Genomic DNA, 10208 nt, shown 5'->3' with positions numbered 1-10208 from the left:
TCCCGCCCCCTCCCGCCCCGGCTCCCGGCCTTGCGCAGCCTGCCCCGCGAGGGCACGGGCTCCGGCTCGGGCTCCGGCTCGAGCTCCGCGACTAGAGTGTGCCGGGGGCTCCGGGCCCGCCACCATCCTCCCCCGTAAGGCTGGGGGGCTCCCGTAGGCCCCATCCCCCCTCTCCTCCTCACTTTGCCGACTGAACGGGAGAGGTCGGGCTGGGGGCCGGGGACCGAGGCGGGAAGGACGAGGGGGTCTTTCCCTGCAGTTTGGGTGTGGGTCTGGGGCGCAGGGGGGCGCCGCCCCCAACCCCTTCTCTGGAATCCCCACGCCGTGGAGTCGTAATCCCATGGCGGTGTGACACCCTGTCGGTTGCCATGGAGACGACTCAGTGTTACACACTGTCGCTTTCGATGAGGGTTGCAGGGGTAATGAAGAAGGTGCACCCGGTGAGCAGGAACCCCCGTTTAGATGTAACCGCAGGTGGAGCTGCTGCATCTTTTGGAGAGGGATGGATGAGCAGCTGCGAGGGAGATGGCGCTGGGCCTCAGCCCTGAGAGGTCCTCGGAGATAGCGGGAGAGCGAGAGGGAGAAGAGCCTTGCCCTCTCCCTCTGGGCCAGCACATCACATGAATGACTTGGCAGAATAGCTGCTGGGCCACGCGGTCGCCTGAGACTTAATTTTAGAGGAACTGACAGGGAGCTCTTGATATTGCCATTTCAGTGGGGACCCCGAGAAGAGATGTCCTCTCCAAAGGCTCAAGGGATGGCGTGTCAGGAACAGACCAGAGGGAATTTCTCTCTGTGGTCTGGCCTGTCACCTTAAAACTGCAAAGCTGTGGACCTCCAGCAGCAGAACCACTGCGGGGGAGGAGTGGGGCTGGTTAATAATTCAGGTTCCCAGGCTCCAATCCAGACCAACAAAACTGATCTCTGGAATGGGGCCCAGAAATCTGCATTTTTAGCAGGCACCCAGGGGAGTTTGAGAATCACTACTGTGCTTTGTGCTTATTCTCTAAAACAGGGGTCCTCAACCCCCGGGGTCAAATGCCTGATCATCTGAGGTGGAGCTGATGTAATAATGATAGAAATAAAGTGCACAATAAATGTAATGTGCTTGAATCATCCCGATACCTTCCCCCCCACCCCGCCCCCGGCCTTGGAAAAATTGTCTTCCATGAAAACGGACCCTGGTGCCAAAAAGGTTGGGGACCGCTGCTCTAGAATGTTAGGATGATGCTCAAGACCCCTTTGCAGAAGCAGCACCTACCCGTCAATGTGCAGAGAAGAGATATAGGCTTAGGGCTTAAAAAACCAGTGCTCTGGAGGCAGAGAGCACTTGAGAATGTAAAACCAGCAAGCTGTTACAGACTGATTTGCACAGAACTAACCCTCAACTGATATTTTTTGATTTTCCACAGTTTAAGAATATTGCTGAATTAATTTAAAAGGTATTTTAAAAATTATAAAATTGAGAAAAAAACCCTTCAGGGTTCAAGAAAATATGAAATTTACATTAACTTATTTTTGAGATTGTTTCTGAATCCAATAAAGATGTTCAGCTTAAATGACACAATTTTGTTTTTTTAAGGCTTGGAATTAAGTTTCTGTTGGTCTTGGGCAACTTGGTACAGCTACTTGTAAAAGGTAAGTTTCTGTATCTTCCATATGTGTCCTTCAAGGACCCAACAGAAGCAAAATAGTTGTTTTTTTATTGAATGCAAAAGACTAGGGACAGGGTGTAGATCAAACTTTAAAAATTATGCCTGCAAATGCTTGGGTTTGCAAATTCTGAGCTTTCTTTTCAAAGCAGCTAATTACTTAAAAAAATCTGATGAACCTCAACTTGCCCCAACCTATGGTTTATAGCGGGTCTGCATGAAATAGGGCTACCTTTTTTTTTTTTTTTTTCTGGAAACGCCGAGAGGCATGCAGGATCTTAGTTCCTCCACCAGGGATTGAACCCGTGCCCCATGCAGTGGAAGCACGGATCCCTAACACTGGACTGCCAGGGAATTCCCAGGGCTACCTTTATTATGAAATGTTTTGCCTCTGGGAGCAAACTTTTTAACAGTGAAGAGATTAGGTGAGGGTTTGCCTTCTTGAAAAACAATTTACATGTATGTGAAAAACCTGGGGTGTTGGTTTGAATTAATCACACAGGCTGTATGTATTAAATGCTCTGGTCAATTACCCATTTGTCTCATGTGGACACAACCCTCCAGGAGGGAGGGCAGGCTCCGTGATGCACAGTTGGGGGAATTCCAGTTCATTACCTATTGCATCTTGTAAAAGGGGAGCAGAATGCCCAGACCTTGCTGCTGTTACGCTGAGGCAGAGCTCAGGAAACGCTGCCGGGTGGGTGAGCCCTTTTAACACCTCTTGGGCTGATTTTCTCACAGGTGCTCAGGGGCTGAGAGGTCTGAGACTCTGTGACCATGGAGTGGGAGCTCATGCTGCCCTGCCCAGAGCTCTGCCTCATCTCAGAGGCCTCGTTGATCCGCTCCAAAGACAGAGATGTGCGCCAGGGGCTGCGTTTTATTTGAACTCTTTCCTTCCAAGGTCATTGGACTTCAGGAAAAGCACTTATTCAGAAACCAGAGAAGTAGCGGGGGAAGAACAGGCCGGGATAACTGATGATCCCTGATTGCTGGTGAAACTTCCAGGAACCATCAGTTGCCTGTTCATTAGGGGAAATTACTTCTGAGTGACCCTGAGCGCTGTTTCCCGAGCATGGATTTGGGCAGAAAGGAACAATCTGGACTGGTTACGCATTACGGCATTTGGTCATGCGGAAAGAATGATCTTCAGGAAAAATCACACCCTTGGCAAAGGATTATTACAGAGGCAGGGGTGAGAGAGGGCCAATTCTGACAATACTCCAGCGACAAGGGAGCCAGGCAGACTTAGTCATCGTTGACTTATATTTCTTTGCTTCCTCCCACATCCACTTGTGTAACTGTCTTTTGAGGAGGGGTAAGGTAACATTAAGAGAAACAACAGCACTTTGAAAAAGAGGGGGAGACACAGGAAGGGTTGGGAAGAGCTCTTGGGTGATGGGGGCAGATGGAGAGAACTCTGAGGGGCATTCCAGAGCTGGATGGAACTGGGTGGTCCCTCTAGCTTGAGATGCTGGGAAAACAAGAAGGGATTAGGGAGGCCAGCAGAGATAAAGTCAGCCCATAAACTACATCATTCACTTGCCACTTTATAAATACCAGTTTACTAATTAATCATCACAAACCCTCTGTGTTCACAAGCAAACCCGTGATGGATAGAGAAAGGTGCACAGAAGTCAAAGTTCAGGGACAACCTAGATACTCATTTGAGCGATTGGAGGAGTGAGAGCAGGGAATGGGGTCACAGCCTGGTTGATCTCAGAGGCTTTCTCACCTCCTGCAAGGTCTGGAAGCTGCGCAAAGGGGATCGGGGTGGGGAGCTGTGTCAGGCAGGCGCTCACGGGACTGCTGAGCAGGGCAGGCGCAAAAGGGCACGATGGGGCCAAGACCTGCAGGTGGTTGCAGGTCATTAGAAGCCAACCTGTGTCTCCAGTGAGCTCTCCTTCTGGGGTTATCTTGGATGCGTTGAATCTACTTGAAAACCAAAATTGTCTTTCAAATTATTTGCATATGCCCGACTGGACAGGCTGGAGGAAAAAAAATCTGAGTGTGATTTCTGCTTCTGTTAAACCCCAGGTGGTTCTGTGTCCAACTTTAACAACTGATAGGCCTGAGTCTTAGCCCTGTTTTAAACTCTCAAAGACTCTGTGTGTGTGTATGTGTGTGTGTGTGTGTGTGTGTGTGTACCATGTGGCTTAAAACTCAGCAATGTTGCATCTGCAGTGCCTTCCTGGACCCTTTCCAAAGGTGGCAATATATGGGCAGCTGATTTCGATTTTTATACTATTCTGTGAAAGCAGTGTGCATCTACATCCAGGCAATCAAGACCTATTTATGAAGTGTGTCTGGCACCAGGCTCTGGTCCTGGAATTTTTCTGGTCATGGGCAAGAGTGGGGATGGGGGCGGGGAGAGCAGGACTAGCCAGTTTGAAGAGTGAGATCTGTTGGACCCCACGCTGGGGGACTGACAGAGGCTATGACGGTTCCAGCTAAGCCCGCCTCTGGCTGGGACTCAGCACTTATTACAACCCACAATGAAGCTGTTAATAAAATATCTGACACTTCCTACCCCACCCCACCCCAGCACAACTTCCTGGGGGAAGGGACCTGTCTGCCTGGCTCAGCTTTGTCTCCTCAGTGCCCTGCATGGTGCCTGGCCCAAGGTCCTTGTTGGAGAAATCGAGGTTGACTGGATGCATGATGGCCTGCTCTGCCTGAGGGCTCACGATGGACTGGATGTTTTCTCAGTGTCCCCTCCAGAGCATCTGGTGGCCCGATTTCAGGTCTCAAGGTCACTGCCAAGAAAGAGAAGCTGCTAAAGTGACACCTCTGTGCACCCACATGACTCAACACAAAAGTTAACAGGATCTCTTGAACAACAAGCCTCTCAAGTGTCTGTCCCCTGCTCCTCTGAGGACAGCGTCAGCCGCATCAGATAGGGATTGGGGCCAGGTGACCTGCTGGTCCTTGGGTATCGATGTGGCCCAGAGGTCATTTAGAGCTCTCTGCTCAGCAGACAGGGTGGAAGGAATAAAAGGAAGTTACGGGTAAACACTGCTTGTGGCCGCTGCAGGGGCACATGAGGATTTGGGAAACTGAAAGGAAGGTTGTAAAATTAACACAAGGCGGAGACAGGCAAAGTCGGCTGAAAGAGAGAGCATGGTGCCTAGGCTGGGAACACCTGAACTTAGGTACTAACTAAAGAAAGCAGGGGACTCTAAGAAGGGCTAGTAAACCAGGATGCCCAGAGGAAGGGATGTGTCGTGAAGTCTTGGTTCTTTCAGGCTTGGTCCAGAGGAAGGCAGATGTCCAGACTCACCAGCAAAGCTTCCTGTTGTCCAGATGCAGCACTGTGATGGTGAAAGGCAGCGTGGTGTCATGCTTAGGAGTTGGGTTTGAAAATCCCTTTGGGGTGACCTTGGGCAGCCTGTTTTACCTTTCGAGAGGTCTTTCGAATGGCTCTCTCCTCCTGGAGTACTTGAGAGGATTAAATGAGAAAATGTATGTAAAGTGTTTCATTTAGTGTGTGGCACGTGGCACGTAGTAAAAGCTCACAACGCTCTCAGTGATGGAGATGTTGATCAGCTGGCTTCATGGTAGTCATGTGGCAGACAATAGCCATGCAGATATTAACAATCTAGTCTGGGTGAGACTAGATTGGGGGTTGGCATATCTGGCCCTCTGCCTATCTTTGTAAATAAAGTTTTATTGGGACACAGCCAAGCTCATCTGTTTAGGCATAATGCTGTAATGGCAGAGTTGAGTAGTGATGACAGTGACCCCCATGGTTCACAAAGGGAAATGACCCTTTATAGAAAACGTTTGCTGACCTGACCCTCATCAACCAGGAGATACCAAGCTGGTTCCTGGACTTCACCAAGGAAAACGATGTATTGGAGCAGCTGAGTACGAAGTCTGGGCTCTGATGCTTCTGCTCTTGGGCAAGTAACTTACTTCTCATCATTTTCACATGTGAAACCAGAGTGATACAGACAGAGAGGACTGAGCACGTCTGGACCGTGCTTAGTGCAGGGTCTGATGGCTGGCAAGGATGCTATAAAAAGCTGGCTATTATTAGCTATGAAACTTCAACTGTCGAAAGGCACAAAGAAACTCCCAGAAGAGGGTCACTGCTGCATGCAGCTCTCTCTAGAGAAGGCCCAGCAATAATCTCATAGAAAGCCAAAAGAGGCTGGGAATGTCCCAGGTGAGCTCTCCCAGGCAACACACCCACTAAATTAACTATTCCAACTCCTTTGCAGGAGGGCAGCAGATTAGACCGTGAAAAGAAAGGGGAGCAAAGGTTAAGGCCCCAAGGTCTAGCACAGTATCATTAGTCCCTGGCACGTAGTAGGTACCTGGTGTTTGTTGGAATGAATGAAGGCTGGTTGTTTAACCATAAAAGAGATTTATCCGTCAAAGGGCACCTCTAACCTGTGCCGATAAGACCACGTCGAGCCAGAGGTAAAATTGCTGCCTCCAATATCTTAGGGTCTTAGGAATGAAAGCAATGTGATGAGAGGAAACTCAAACAAGGAGCCTGCTAATGTTTCCCACCGCAGGACGGAGGCATTGCAGTGGATTCCCGGGGAACAGATGGACAAAGAAAAATGTTTAAAAACAAAAGCAGGCACAGAAGATCATGAATGGGCCCAGAATAACTCGGGACACTGAGCAGACAGGCAAGGCATCTTGATGGAAATGAGGCCAAGCTAATAAGCCGAAAGAGTTTACTCTCCCTCACCTGGCTCCCTAACTCCTGCTTTAGGACACTCAGTATGAAAAAGAGGAGCACATGGACTTCCCTAGTGGCTAAGAATCCGCCTGTCAATGCAGGGGACACGGGCTCGAGCCCTGGTCCAGGAAGATCCCACATGCCGCGGAGCAACTAAGCCCGTGCGCCACAACTACTGAGCCTGCATGCCTAGAGCCCGTGCTCCGCAACAAGAGAAGGCCATGGAATGAGAAGCCCGCGCAACGCAACAAAGAGTAGCCCCTGCTCGCCACAACTAGAGAAAGCCCGGGCGCAGCAACGAAGACCCAATGCAGCCATAAATTAAAAAAAAAAATAAAAAAATAAATTTATATTAAAAAAAAGAGGAGAACATTAGCATTAGCAGGTTTTGGGTTTCCTCTCATCGTTAGTGTATTGCTTTCATTCCTAAGACCCTAAAAAATTGGAAACCACTCCACTTACCAAGAACACACTTTGCAACACGGATCCGGGGGAAGCTGTTTTCTTCCGCAGACACTTCATGACTCCGGTTTCCACAACAGCAGGCACTGCTGGCTCTGCCAAGTTGCTGGAGAAGGGCACCTTATCTGCAAAGTCACGAATCCAAATGGGCCCCCATTGGCAAGGGTGGAAGGAAGTTGTTTGGCTTAGCTTCTTGGGGGATCAGAAGAGTGGGAGTTTTGGTGGGGGGACTGCAGGTACCTTGCTGTCCCTTGGTACAACGTCAGGGGAAAGAAAGGTCGCTGGTAGCTTCTCAGAGCTACCAATTGGGGCTGTGCAGAGCGTCTTAGTAAATGCCATTTTGGTTGCAAATAACAGAAACTCAAACCGGCTGAAGCAAAAAAGGGGACATCTATGGGGAAGAAAAGATGGCTCCTGCCTGTCCAGACTCCTCAGCTTTGCTTGCCCTTTGATTCTCTAACCTTCCTCACTTCCTTTCAGTAAACTCCTTTTCTGTTTAAGTTAGCCACAGGAGATTTCTGTTGGTTGCAACCAGAGAATCTTGAGTGATACAAAACGTCCTAGTGGAACCCAAGGGCAGGCATTGGAATGGGCCTTTCCAAGGAAAGAAACCAGGAACCAGAAAGTCATCAGGAATCAGGGCAACTTTCTGCATCAGTTGGAATGCCTTCAGCTTTTTTTTTTTTTTCCTTCATTGAGCTCATAATCCATTCATTTATTCAATAAACAATTATTGAGTATCTATCCTGTGCCAGGCACCCTGGTAGGTCTTAGAGTTCCATACAGGTATAAAATATGCCAAGACCCCTGCCCTCAAGTAGCTCACATTCTAGAGAAGATAACACATGTGAGCACATAGAGTATATTCACAACACAGAATAAGAAGAGCTATGCCATAGACACATATACACCAGCAAACATAAAATAGATAGCTAGTGGGAAGCAGCCGCACAGCACAGGGAGATCAGCTCAGCGCCCCTCGACCACCTAGAGGGGTGGGACAGGGAGGGCGGGAGGGAGGGAGACGCAAGAGGGAAGAGACATGGGAACACATGCACATGCATAACTGATTCACCCTGCCACAAAGCAGAAACCAACACACCATTGTAAACCAACTACACTCCAACAAAGATGCAAAAAAAAAACAAACAAAAAAAACCCCAAAAAAACAAGAGCTATGCCAGAGGGATGAAGCATGACTGTCTTCATAGACCTAGAAAGCACAGATGCAATTATCCTGGTAGAGAGGGCCTGGGCAGAGAATCGCAGGTAGGTGAACCTGTGTGCACAGAGAACATGGTATGTATGAGAAGCTGCAAGTTTTCAACATCCGTGGAGCAAAAGAGTTCTTGCAAAAGTAGTGGGAGACGTGGCTGAAGAAATTGGTTGAGGATGAAGCATAAAAAACCCACTGAAGTGTGATCTTTTTTTCCTGAGGAGGCATGGGGGAGCCATGGAAGATTTTTAAGCTGTTTGAGGACATGGTCAATTCTCTGGGTTTCAGAAAAGTCCCTCTGGAGTCTGGGATGTGGTGAAAGTTGGGCTGGACCTTTCACCAGCGGGCATGCTTAGTCGCTCAGGAAAGGTTTTCGCTCTGCCTTGGGAAATATTTCACGCCGCTCTGGCTGCGGAGCTCGCCCCGCCCACGGCTTCTCCTCACTGGATTGGTTGAACTCAGGGAGGCTACCAGGAGGCCCAGTTGACTTCCCAACTGCACACCCCCGCCCCCGCCCGTTAACGCTCTGGGCGCGCGCTGCCTTCAGCTTTAAATAACAGAAACCTGGATGTGGGTAGATGGTAAAAATTTGGAGCCCCTCCCAAATGAACTCTAGCCATGTGGCTTGCTTTGTCTGATGAGATGTTGGCAAACACATGGCAGGTGGAGACTTGAAAAGTGTGCTTTGGGGCTTTCTCTCTCCTGTTGCTCTTGGAAACCTGTACCCACCACACGTGGCCTGGTCTGGCCTGCTGGGTGATGAGGGACCACACCAGGCAGAATCAGACGTCCCAGCTGAGGCCTTTCTAGACCAGGGTTTCTCATTCTCGGTACTATTGACATATTGGATCAAATAAGTCTTGGTTGTGGGCAGCTGTTCTGTGCACTGCAGGATGTTTAGCAGCATCCCTGGCCTCTACCCCTAGATGACAGTATCACCCCCACCCCAGTTTAACAACCAAAGTGTGTCCAGACATTGCCAAATGCCCCCTGGGTGGCAAAATCGCCCCCAGTTGAGAACCACTGTCCTAACCCAGCTTGCCGGGCAATGACCAGGCAGGCATGTACACGAAGGCACCCTAAACTAGCCCCAGCCAAACCAACCAGGCCAGTACAAGTGGCCAGCTTGACGCATGGAAACATGAGTAATAACAGTTGCCATTTTAAGTCACTTTTGAGTCGTTTGCTCCACAGCATAAACAGGTACATCTGACTACAGTGGCTGAAACTGATAGGATTGATTTATTTATACAACAGGATGTACAGAGGTAGGCAGTTCAGGAACAGTGCAGAGCACAGTGATGCCACTAGGCTCCCACCCAGGCTTTTCATGTCTTTCCACTCCACTGTCCTTTGAGGTGGGCTTTGGTCTCTTGCTTGTTACCTGGTGATCCCCAACATGGCTGCTCCTGCTCCAAGTACGAGCTCCAGGAGAGGAAAAGGAGACAAGGCAAAGGGACAAAGAGAAAAACTTTCTCCTAGCAAAGCCTTGCCTTTAATTCCAGAAGGGAAGCCCTGCCCAGGGCCTTCACCTGCATGTCACTGGCCAGAACTGAACAACACAGCCAGGTCTAGCTGCAAGGGAGGCTGGGAAATGAGGGCATTTCACGTGCTGCTTATACAGTAGAGGGAGGCAATGACTAAGGGGCTTGTAGTGTCTGCTGCACTGTCTCTCTGGGGGTCGTCTTGGTTTCTTGTTCTTCTTTTTTTTTTTTTTTGCCACACGGTGTGGCTTATGTGATCCTAGCTACCTGACCAGGGATTGAGTCTGGGCCCTTGGCAGTGAAAGCGCAGGGTGGACCGCCAGGGAATTTCCTGGGTCTTGGTTTCTTGTCTCTACTTGTTGCTTATCTATCCTGGCCATCTCTTTCTAAGACTGGCTTTGTTTCTCCAAACACAGTGGGAGAAATGGCCACCCCAGCTGGGAACTGCATCAAGACTTTCAGCTCCAGGCCATTAATGACCTGTGTGGTAACTCCGTGTCCCACTTCCAAATATCAAGGGCACAGGTGCTGATTGGTCCAGCTTGGGTTAGAAGAGAAACCTGATTGGTCTGGCTTGGGTAGAATATCTACTGATCAGCCAGTCAGGTGTGGCCAAGACAGCAGCAGTAGGTAGGGTAAACCTGGTTGGGGAATGTGCATTCTCAGAGAAAGGGGTGTGTGGCTGAGGAGACACCTAAAGA

Source organism: Mesoplodon densirostris, chromosome 2, assembly GCF_025265405.1.
Source record: "Mesoplodon densirostris isolate mMesDen1 chromosome 2, mMesDen1 primary haplotype, whole genome shotgun sequence".
Lineage (NCBI taxonomy): Eukaryota > Metazoa > Chordata > Mammalia > Artiodactyla > Ziphiidae > Mesoplodon > Mesoplodon densirostris.
This window is presented reverse-complemented; position numbering follows the sequence as displayed.